This window comes from Tupaia chinensis, unplaced genomic scaffold, assembly GCF_000334495.1.
Source record: "Tupaia chinensis unplaced genomic scaffold, TupChi_1.0 Scaffold000402_1, whole genome shotgun sequence".
In the NCBI taxonomy this organism is placed as follows: Eukaryota; Metazoa; Chordata; class Mammalia; order Scandentia; family Tupaiidae; genus Tupaia; species Tupaia belangeri.
This window is the reverse complement of record NW_006159904.1, coordinates 5250451-5262607: the sequence shown is the minus strand read 5'-3', so window position 1 is coordinate 5262607 and position 12157 is coordinate 5250451. Positions and strand designations below refer to the sequence as shown.

At 38.1% G+C, this 12157-nt stretch overlaps 1 protein-coding gene and 1 pseudogene across 1 annotated transcript in view; one reads left to right on the top strand and one right to left on the bottom strand.

Annotated features, from left to right (window-relative positions):
* The window catches only part of LOC114008834 (uncharacterized), an 89870-nt gene that overhangs the window by 29043 nt on the left and 48670 nt on the right, over nucleotides 1-12157 (top strand). The window lies entirely within an intron of this gene.
* LOC102471576 (PCNA-associated factor pseudogene) lies at nucleotides 4201-4547 on the bottom strand (annotated as a pseudogene).

The following is a 12157-nucleotide window of genomic DNA, read 5'->3' as shown; positions in this document are numbered from 1 at the left end:
CAGTTAATAAGCCATTACTGTGTCCCACAAATATCTTACTTCCTTTTTTTATCCCTCTAATTCCCTTCCCTCCACTCTTCCCCTCCCCTACCTTCCTTCCACTCTGTCTCGAGTGTCTGTAACTATTTTCTAATGCTTTCATGCCTTTTGATCTTTGAGTCTCTACCACTGGCCACCGTTCAGGTCCCAGAACTAGTGGCTTGCTTTCTCACTTTTTCTCATCCTGTCTTTCTGGTGAGCACACATGTCCTATAGAAAGTTAAAAAATAATAATAAATAAATTTAAATAAATAATTCTAAAGAACAAACAAACAAACCTAGGGCCAGCAAGTGGTATGCTAGTTAAGGCACTAAATTCTCTTACATGCTTGAATGTGGTTTGAGTCCCACATCTTGCAGCCTACTCCCCCACTTTCCCTCTCTCTGTCTCTGTCTTTCCCTCATAAGTGCCTATATCATTTTTTTTAAAAAGATGGTAAATAAAATTAAATAATTATTTTTTTAAAAAGTAGCTAGAGCTCACTCTAAGATATCTGATTGAGTTGTTCTGGGGTGAGAGCCTAGAATCTGCATTTTTTATTTTTTATTGTTGTTTATACATTTAATCGCTATACATCATTTAGATTGTAAAGAGACTTTACCCAGCATGATATACACGTCAGTCCAGCCCAGTTGAAAATACTATACACATCCTCATCAACAAACAGTAAACCATATCTGTATCCCACAAATGTCTTACCTCTCTATTTTTTTCCCCAAATTTACTTTCCTATGCTCTTCTCCTCCCACAATCTTTCCAGTTTGTTTCTAGTGTCCATAACAATTTTTACTGCTTTTATGTCATCTTATCGCTACCAAAAAGTGTGGACAATTGGTATATGTTTTTTGTTTGTTTGTTAGTTTGTTTTTATTTATTTAAATTATTATTTATACATTTACTCACTATATTCAAACATTATACATCATTTATATTGTAAACAGACTTTACCCAGCATGATATACATCTCAGGCCAGTTGAAAATACTATACACATCTTCATCAACAGATAATAAACCATATCTGTGTCCCACAAACATCTTACTTCTCCATTTTCCTCCAAAATTACCTTTCCTGTGCTCTTCCCCTCCCACACTCTCCTTCCACTTTGTTTCTAGTGTCCATAACAATTTTTATGTCTTTCAGTCTCCACCATAAAGTGCAAACAGTCCGTATATGTTAAGTGGAGACATACAATGTCTCTCTTTCATAGCCTGGCTTGCTAAACTCAGCAATAAATCTTTCATATTCAACCACTTTCTATCAAATGCCAGGGTCTTGATTTTTATGGCTGAATAACATTCAGTCTAGCTAACGGTGTTTCAATCTTGTTAATCTTTTCAAAGAACCAGCTTTTGCTTTTATTTATTTTCTGTATAGTTTATTTTCTGTTTCATTTATTTCTGTTCAAATCTTCATTGTTTCTTTTCTCCTGGAATTTTTTTTGGGGGTTTGTTGTTGTTGTTTTCCAATTCCCTGAGGCATGATGTTAGGTTTTCTATTTGCGACTTTCCATCTTACTCTTTTTTTTTTTTTAATTGTGAAAATAAGTATTCATTTATTACAAGTAAATTTCAGAAAAAACAGGTCTGCTAAAACATGGTTAATTTTGACAACAGGCTGTCAGTGAACAAGTGTGATAAGGAAGCAAGAATATCAGTTAACAAGAAATATTATATCCACCTCTTCAATTAAACTGCTGATTATCTTGAGAAATGTAGTGGTAAATCTGAGGACATTAGACATGGTTCTGTTTCTATGCCATAATGTGCTTTCGGGTTTTATTAATTTCCAAGTTTACAAGTATAGGTCCAAATTTTATGATATTGAATCAAAAGTGTATTCTAGGAAAACTATTTTCTTTTAATTTATCTGTGGAATCTTCCTGCCTGATTCTGTACTATGATTCTTTTTATCTTTTTGTTGTTGTAGAAGCTTTGATTACCAACCGTTTAAACTCTCAAGAACAAATTGTCCTTACATTTTTCTAAGGAGAAGAAAATTTTCAACATTGCATCTTTGGTCCCCCTTCTGAAAAAGGGTAGGGGTTAAGTTTAATTAATACTGAATTTTCTTTTAATGTGCAAATATCAAACTCTGGTTTTTGAAGCAAATAAAAGGAATAACAATGTGGTAGTATTCCAGTAGTCAAATGCCAATAAAAATGGCAGCAGTCCAAAAATGTAAGCAAATTTCTTTTTTTTTTATTTCAAGTTATTTTATACATTCAATCATGTTATTTAGTTTGCAAAGTGAATATTCCAACATGTGTACATTTCTCCCTAGTCCAGTTGATAATACTATCAATGGATAGTCAATGGATAATACCCCATTTCTTTGTCTCATTAGTGCTTTGCCTCTCTATTTTTCTTCTAAATGTCCTTCCTCAGACTCTACTCTTTCACTCACCCTCTTCCCGCACTATATCTGGTATTCATAACCATTTATTGTGTTTCTATGTCCTTTAGTCAATCAGTTTCAGTCATAGAGTGCAGAACTCGGTATATATTAAGTGGGGACATACAATGTCTCTCCTTCATAGCCTGGCTTGCTTCACTCAGCAGTAAATCTTCCCTATTCTTCCACTTTCTGTCAAAAGCCAGTTTTTTCTTTCTTTTTTGTGGCTGAATAGTATTCCATAGAGTATATGTGCCACAGTTTTTCAATCCATTCATCTGTTCGTGGGCATTTGGGTTGGTTCCATGTCTTAGCAATTGTGAATAATGCTACAATAAACATTGATGTGATGTGCAAGCACTTTTCTGGTTAAAAATTCTTCTGTCCTTTGGGTAAAGACCAAGGAGTGGACTTGCTGGATCATTGTTCTCCACAGTAGCTATAAAAATTTACATTCCCACCAGCAGTGTAAGAGAGGTCCCCTTTTACCACACCCCTACCAGCACTTATTATTATTATTATTATTATTATTTTTAATCTTAGTCATTCTGACTGGGGTTAGGTGGTATCTCATTGTTGTTTTGATCTGCATTTCCCTTTCAGTTAGGGATGTTAAACAGTTTTTCATATGCCTTTTGGCTATTTGTATATCATCCTTAGAGAGTGTTTTTTGTTTGTTTGTTTGTTTGTTTGTTTAACTCATTCTCCCATCTTTTAATAGGGTTGGTCATCTTTTTTCAGAATAGCTTCTTGAGTTCCCTGTGTATTCTGGCTTTCAGTCCCTTGTCTGATGCATAGTTTACAAAAATTTATCTTTGAATAATGTCTCCAGTTATGTCCATTCACACTAATTACTGTGTCTTTTGCCATGCAAAAACTTCTTAGTCTGATGTAATCCCACTTGTCTGTTTTGGGGATTATTAATTGTGCTTTGAAAATCTTATTTAAGAAGTCTTTGCCTACCCCAATGCCCACAGAGTTTCCCCAGTATTTTCCAGGAGCAGTTTTATAGTTTGAGGTCTTAGGTTTAGATCTTAGATCCACCTTGACTTGATTTTTGTCAATGGTGAGAGGTAGGGGTTCAGATTCATCTTTCTGCAGGTTGATACCCAGTTTTTCCAGCACCATTTGCTGAAGAGGTTTTCCTTTTCCCACTGGATTGATTGGTATCCTTTCTCAAAAATCAGTTGATTATATGCTTGGAAGTGTATTTCTAGGGACTCTCTTCTGTTCCATTGGTCCACCTGTCTTATTTCTGTGCCAGTACCATGCTGTTTTATTGCCACAGCTTTGTAGTATATTTTTGGGTCTGAGAGTGAGATGCTGCCTACTGCACTCTTCTTGTGCAGGATTGCTTTGGCAATACGAGGTCTTTTATGATTCCAGACAAATTTCATGATTATCTTTTCTAGACTTGTGAAGAATGTGTCTGGTACTTGGATAAGTACCAGATATAAGCAAATTTCAAATACAGTGGTTTCTAATTATAACACCATGCGATGATTTGATTTAAGCAAGAACAAGAAACTAAGTAACAAATAAAAGAAACCAAATATTGCATTATATTGAATACTAAGCTAAGTAACCTTAATCTTACAAAGTTTCTAATTTCATAACTACTTGCTTCTGAACAACTAAATGCAAGTCCCATTTTTAAAATTAAATGCTTATTCAACAAAGTTAATTGGGACAAACACATTTATGCAAATTTACACCCTAGAATACCAAAATAAATTGGAGACATTATTCAAAGATAAATAAAAAGTTCTATTTGTTTTTGTCATCTGCGTGATCAGGTTGCAAAGGAGGTGCTTTTCTCTTTGCTTTTCCTAAACCACTACTTCCTACCTCTTCAAGACTCTGAATTCAGATTCAAATTCTTTTTCAGAATTTTCAGAGGATGCCCTGAAAAATTCCCTTATTTCTTTTTGCCGTTTGGTAGTTGGGCACACACAAACTGGATTCCCTCCTGTGTACTTATTTTCAGTTTTCCTCGAAAAAGGTGGCTTAGAATTAGTGGCAAAAGTGGCGGAACCAAGTACTTTCCTGGGAGCTCGAGAAGCCACCATTTTTCTATAGGTGACGGAGACATTGTCTGCCTTAGTCTGCACCATGTTCAGACTGGGAGAGACCAATACTTCCCAGCCAAAGACATTTTGCTGGAGAAGGAGCAGAAACCCTCTATCTTTTCTTTAGATGCACTAATTGCTATGAATTTTTCTCTTATGACTGCTTTTCCAGTATCCCATAGATTATGGAAACACATGTACTCACTATCATTTGTTTCTATGAATCTTTTTCTTTTTTTTTTTTGTGGAGAGGTTTTTGCTATAGGGCGCGGGCGCTTGCCAGAAAGACAGAGAGCGACAGAAAGTGAGAAATCACCCCTCAGGGAGGATGGCCACGGCACAATCCATTCTCCTCTCAGGATCTTGGGCACACACGCACACGGACCCAGCATGAGGTTAAGCCACCAGGTCTGAGACTTGAACCACGGTTGACTCCATGGGAGTCCAGCAACATAGCCATTACACCAACTGCTGGTCCCTCTATAAATATTTTTTATTTCAGTCTTAATTTGTTCAGTAGTTGAGAAGTCATTCAGAAGTAGGTTGTTTAGTTCCACGTATTTGTGTATTTCCAAGGATTTTTCCTGAAATTAATTAAATTTAAGTCCATCATGGTCAGAGAAGGTGCTGGATTTAATTTCTATGTCTTTGAATTGGTAAAGGCTTGACTTGTGCTCTGTCATATGATCAATCTTTGAGAAGTTTTCGTGCAGGGGTGAGAAAAATGTGTATTTTGTGATTTTAGGGTGGAAAGTTTGATAGATATCTGCCAAGTCCATTTGATTTATGGTTCCATTTAGTTCCTGTGTCTCTTTGCTTATTTTTGTTTAGAAGATCTGTCTAAAGGAGATAATGTGGTGTTGAGATCTCCAACAATTATAGTATTGCAACCTATCTCTCCTTTTAGCTCCTGCAGTCTTTCCTTCATGTATTTTGGTATTCCTAAGTTGGGTGCATAGATATTCATAAGTGTTATGTCTTCTTGATGAATTAGCCCCTTTACCTACTATATGATGTCCTTTTTTGTCTCTTCTTACAGTTTTTGTCTTAAAGTCTATGTTGTCAGAATCAGTATTTTGACTCCAGCCCTTTTTCGATATCCCATTTACATGGAATACCTTTTTCCAGCCCTTCACTTTTATTCTATGTATGTCTTTATCCATGTTTCTTGTAGGCAACAGATAGAGGGTTTCTGTTTTCTTATCCATTAATCCATTAATATTCAATGTTGTTATTGATATTTCTGGATTTGTTCCTATCATCGAGTTAACCATTTTCTTGGTTGTTTTTTGTTCTTATTTTTTTCTGTCTCACTTTAGTTTTCCTGGTATTACACTCCCTTCAGAAGTTTCCCATTATACAAGATGGCAGGTGAAAAAGCTGCAAAGTAGAATACTAAGGAGAAGAAACCTGAAGCCAAGAAGGCTGATGCCAGTGGCAAGGTTAAAAAGGGCTACCCTAGGCTAAAAAGTACAAGACGGGGAAGCCCCATTGCAGCCCAAGCCTGGTCCTGGTCCAGGGCATTGGCAGATACTCCTGATACGCCATGTATTCCAGAAAGGCCATGTACAAGAGGAAATACTCAGCCGCTTAATCTAGGATTGAAAAGAAAAAGAAGAAGGTTCTTACCACTATCACAAAACCAGTTGGTGGGGACAAGAATGGAGATACCAGGGTGGTTAAACTTTGCAAAATGGCTAGGTGAAGGTGTGCCTCGAAAACTGTTGAGCCACAGCAAAAAGAACTTTCAGTCAGCACGTGAGAAAAATGCGGGCAAGCATCCCTCCCAGGACCATTCTGATCATCCTCACTGGAAGCCACAGAGGCAAGAGAGTGGTTTTCCTGAAGCAGTTGAGCATTGGCTTGCTGCTTGTAACTGAACCTCTCTTCCTCATTCAAGTTGCACTGCATAGAACACACCAGAAATTTGGTGTTCATCATCACCGCCACGGAAATTGATATTAGCAAAGTAAAAATTCCCAAACTCCTTACTGATACTTACTTCAAGAAAAAGAAGCTGCAGAAGCCCAGACACCAGGAAGGTGAGATATTCAACACAGAGAAGGAGAAATACGAACGTACAAAGCAGCATTAGGTTGATCAGAAAGCTGTAGACTTGCAAAATTTACCAACAATCAAAGCTGTCCCTCAGCTTCAGGGTACCTGCTGTCTGCGTTTGGTCTCACAAATGGAGTTTTTCCTCACAAATTGTGGTCTAAATTTCTTTCCAAGAACCTAATTTAATAACTAATCATAAAACAAGAAAAAAAAACCTTCTTGAAGAGCTGGCCTAGTGTTTGTAGATTCTTTCATGTTTTGTTTATCTGAGAATGTTGTTATCTTTTATTCCCATATGAAGTATAATCTTGCCAGGTATAGTAATCTTGGTTGAAATTGTTTTTCACTTAACATTTTAAATATATTTACCCATTCTTTCCTTGCCTGCATTGTTTCTAATGAGAAGTCTGATGTTAACCTGATGGGATAACCTTTGTAAGTGACTTGGCAGTTCTCTCTTGCCAATTTTAGTTTCTCGTCTTTGCCTGTGATTTTGGCCAATCTGGCTATGATTTGTCTTGGAGATCTTCTTGGGTTGATTCTACTTGAGGTCCTTTGTAACTCTTGGGTCTGGACATTTGAATGCCTCTCAAGGTTTGAAAAACTTTCTTCCAGGATTCCATAGAATAGATTATCAATGCCCTTATTATTTTATTCACCTTCTGGGATACCAATTATCTGGCTGTTTGGGTGCTTAATGGTATCTAGTATGTCTTGTATATTGCCATCATTCTTCTTGGTTATTTTCTCAGTCTTTTTGATAATTTTTTTCTAGGTCAGAGGTTTTGTCCTCAGCATTCAAGATTCAGTCTTCTGTCTGCTTTTAACACTTTCAAGAGGTTTTGATTTTCTGTATTACCCTCTCTATCTCTAACAATTCTGTCTGATTCTTTTTTATGGTGTCTATTACTTCTTTCAAATCGTGAAAGGACTGCCTCATCTCCTGGAGCTCATTGTTGCCTTTCTCTTGTATCTAATTTAGTTTTGTCACTATAAATGTTTCATAGTATTGTCTGAGGAATTGGTATTTTCCCTTGGGAGAGATATATTTTCTTGGTTTCTCATACTTTTTTTTGTCTCTGCAATGGTTTCTAGTCATCAAGTGAATTATATGTTTCTTACTAAATTCAAATTAATTCTGAATGTTCAAAGGCAAGCAGGAGGAAGTGATTAGTGATCTCTCTGCTGCTATACCTCCCTGACGCTCACTCAGCAATGTGCACTATTGTCTCAGGACTTGAATAATTCAAAGTCCTCCCAGTTTCTAGAAAACAGATGCATCTGGGGCTGAGCTGCTGAGCTTCAATTGAGGAAGAGAGAAGGGGTTGGGCAGTATGTGTTGCATGTGTACTTCAGGAAATGTCGAAGTCTGAGAATTCAGAGGCATGTGGCAGGGTTTGAACCACAGTCTCTCTGCAGCTCAATGTCCCTGTCGCTCAGTGCAGCCAGGCCCATCACTGGGGCAAATGTCCCAATGGCGCGTGGACCAGGGCAAGAAGGGCTTCTCCAAGTCCCAATGAATAGACCTGAGAGTTCCAAGGCATGTAGAAAAGGGGATAAGCCATGCTCTGCAGCACCCACCCAGGCACAAATGACTCACCATGCAAGGCTGTCGGACAGATGTCCTGATAGCATGGGGACCAGGGCAAGACAGGCTTCTCCAAGTCCCAATCACCCAATGTTAAATCCTTTGCGTGTTGAAAAAAAGAAATACTTTGGAATCACCTTTAGAAAAGTTGATTTTCAGGTTAAACCGGTCACTTTTCTTTTAAAAATATTTTTATTTCTCATGTACTTCTATTAAAAAGAATTAAGTGCTGAGTATTGTACAATACTAAAAAAGGGAGACATTTTAGACTTTCAAAAAAATAAAATGAAGTAAATGCCACCATAAGAAGTCGTCACACATTGACTCTTAAGTAACACAGAGCTTTTTTTTTTTTTTCTTTTAAAGGTTTTTGCCTTAGGGTGTATGTGCTCACCAGAGAGACTTAGAAAGACTTAGAAAGTGATAAATCATCCCCTAGGGGCATCACCATGCTGCAATTCCTTCTCCTCCATTCTCCTCCTGGGATTTTGAGCAAGCCATGCAGGAGCACCTGGAGTGAGTTTTAAGCTGCTGGGTCTGGGACTCTAACAAGGTCTGCCATACAGTAGTCCAGAGCCTTAACCACCATGCCATTGCTGGCCTTAAGTAGCTTTTCTTTTCTTTCTTTCTTTTTTTAAATTATTTTTATTTATTTATTTTTTTGGAGAGGTTTTTGCTACAGGGCGCATGCGCTCACCAGAAAGCCAGAGAGAGACAGAGAGACAGAAAGCGAGAAATCACCCCCCTCAGGGGGATGGCCATGCCACAATCCCTTCTCCTCCTTTCTCCTCTCAGGATTCTGGGCTCGCATGCACACGCGCCCCACGTGAGTCTTAAGCCATCAGGTCTGAGACTCAAACCGTGGTCAACTACGTGGGAGTCCAGCGACATAGCCATTACACTAAATGCTGGTCCCTAAGTAGCTTTTCTTAATTGTGGAAATATTGCTATTTCACAAGCCTTAGATATTTATTACCAGCATGTAAATCCTCATTTTAAAAAACTTTTTTTTTTAGAGGTTTTTGCTATAGGGTGCGTGCGCTCACCAGACAGAGAGAGGCAGAGAGACAGAAAGCGAGAAATCACCCCCCAGGGAAAATGGCCATGCCGCAATTCCTTCTCCTCCATTCTCCTCTCGGGATCTTGGGCATGCATGCACACGTGCCCGGTGTGAGTTTTAACCCACCGGGTCTGGGACTAACTACTGGTCCCAAAACTTCTCTTAATAAAACAAATATTGCAGATTTTTTTAACATGGAGAACTTCACATTCTTTTGTCTGTTAAATATTTTTTCCCTTTGCCCCCACAACCACCTTCTACCATCTGCTCTCCTCCCTTACAGCCTCTGATATATACACTTATTCTCTCTATTATCATATCTCTGAATCTTTTTATTTCCGCCATAGAGTGCAAACATTCGATACATATTGAGTAGAGATAAACAGTATATGCCTTTTTTTTTTTTGGAGAGGTTTTTCACTATAGGGCACGTGCGCTCGCCAGAAAGACAGAGAGAGACATAGAGACAGAAAGCGAGAAATCACCCCCCAGAGGGGATGGTCACGCCACAATCCCTTCTCCTCCATTCTCCTCTCAGGATCTTGGGCATGCACGCACACACGCCCGGCGTGAGTTTTAAGTCACTGGGTCCGGGATGCGAACTGCGGTCGACTACATGGGAGTCCAGCGACATAGCCATTACGCTAACTGCTGGTTCCCAACAGTATATGCCTTTTAAAGGCTGGTTCACTTTTCCTCTATATTCATCCACTTTGAATCAAATGACATGGTCTGATTCTTATGACTGAGTAGTATTGGATGGTGTATGCATGCCTCAGCTTTTCAACTCAGTCATCAGTTCTTGAACACTTAGGTTGATTCCATATCCTAGCAATTGTAAATAATGCTACAATAGACATGGATGTGTAAGTGTCTTTCTGACTGGGTATTTTAATAATATCCCTTGGGTAAATAATAATGAGTGGGATTACTGAGTCACATGGTAGTTCTATTTGTAGGTTTTTGAGAAACCTTCATATTGTTTTCAACAGTGGTTGTACTAATTTACATTTCTACCAACAGTGTAGGAGGGTTCCTTTTCACCACAGCCTTACCAGAACTGTCATTCTTTATTATTTTTTGTATCTTGACCAATCTAACTGGGGTTAAATGGTATTTCATTGTGGCTTTAATTTGCATATTCAGTATGACAAGAGACTGAATATTTTTTTCATGTATCTTTTGGCCAATTGTATGTCTTTCTTGGAGAGTTGTCTATTCACTTTTTTTTTTTTTTAATGGATGAGCTGTTTGAGTTCCCTAATATTTTGATTATCAATCGATGATTATCAATCCCTGTCTTAAATAATAATTTAAAGATATTTTATTTTGTTCTGAGAGTTGTCTCTTCACTCTAATTGTTGTTTTCTTTGCTGTGCAGAAATTTTTACTTTGATGAAATCCCACATGTCTATTTTTGGGAATAAAGCCTCATTTATAATTTTAAAAATGTTATACTGAGGGACCAGCAGATGGCATAATGGTTACATCACTGGACTCCCATGTAGTCGACAGAGGTTCAAGTCCCAGACCTTACAGCTTAAACCTCATGCTGGGTGAGTGTGCAAGCATGCCCAAAATTTCGAGAGGACAGTGGAGGAGTAGGGATTGCGGCATGGCCATTCTCCCTGGGGGGAGATTTCTGTCTTTCTGTCTCTGTCATTTTTTGTTTCTCTGCTTAGCCCATACACCCTATAGCAAAAATCTCTTTTTGAAAAACTGTTATACTGAGAAGACATCTTCATGGCTCCTGAGAACTAGTGGTTTCAGGGGAATAAAAGAAATGAAGATTTTCCACTGATAATTCAAGCTCCAGCCCACAAACTCAAGTGGTAGGAAGTCTTTCAAGCCTCCTGTCCGTTTCTGTCTCGATTTCCTTTTTAATATTTTTTAAAGTAAAGCATCTTCTCAACTTTCAGCCCCTCCTTTCCCTTTATCTTGTTAATAATCCCTTCTCCCCCTCCCAACCCAGGAGAGGCAAGGGGACAGGCCTTCAGAAGAAGACACCTTCATGGCTCCTGAGAACGAGTGATTTTGCATGATGTGCTTGCATGCCACACGGTTTTCTACTTTTTACTTTTTTAAAAAAATAATTAATTTTTTTCCCTCTTTTTCTCTGTTTCTTGGTTGTCGTTGCTGCTGTTGTTTCTCTCTCATTGTTTCCTTTTCTGCATGCTCCTGGACACTCAGATTGAACTTCAAGTTTGGGAAGAAACACACCATCCATCAGATGACTAGAAATCACCGCAGGGCCACAAGAAATATGGGAAAGCAAGAAAATACTTCTCCTCCAAGGGAAAAGATTAACTCCTCTTCATTCTCAGACAGTACAGTGAAAGTCATGGAAATGTCTGATAAAAAATTTAGAATATTCATAGTGACAAAGCTAACAGAGATGGAAGAGAAGCGAGACAATGAACTGTAGAAGAAGCAGGAGAAAGAAGCTGATGAGTTTTAGGATAAGATCTAAAAGAGGAATTACATACTTTACAAAAGAATCAAATGGAACTGTTAGAGATAAAGGCCATAATACGGGAAGTCAAAGTCTCCCTTGAAAGTATTAAAAGCTGACTAGATCATACAGAAAATAGAATCTCAGACGTAGAAGAGAAAATTGCTGGCCTAGAAAAATCCACCATCAAGACTGAGAAAATGTCCCAAAAATATGAGAATAATATACAAGGAGTACTAAATACCATCAAACATCCAAACATCCAGATAACTGGCATCCCAGAAGGTGAAGAGACTCATAATGGCATTGATAATCTATTCCATGAAATCTTGCAAGAAAACTTTCCAAACCTAGAGAGGCATTCAAAGATCCAGTCCCAAGAAATACAAAGGACCCCAAATAGAATCAACCCAAGAAGATCTTCTCCAAGACCCATTATAGGCAGACTGACCAAAACCACAGACAAAGACAAGATACTAAGATTGGCAAGAGAGAAA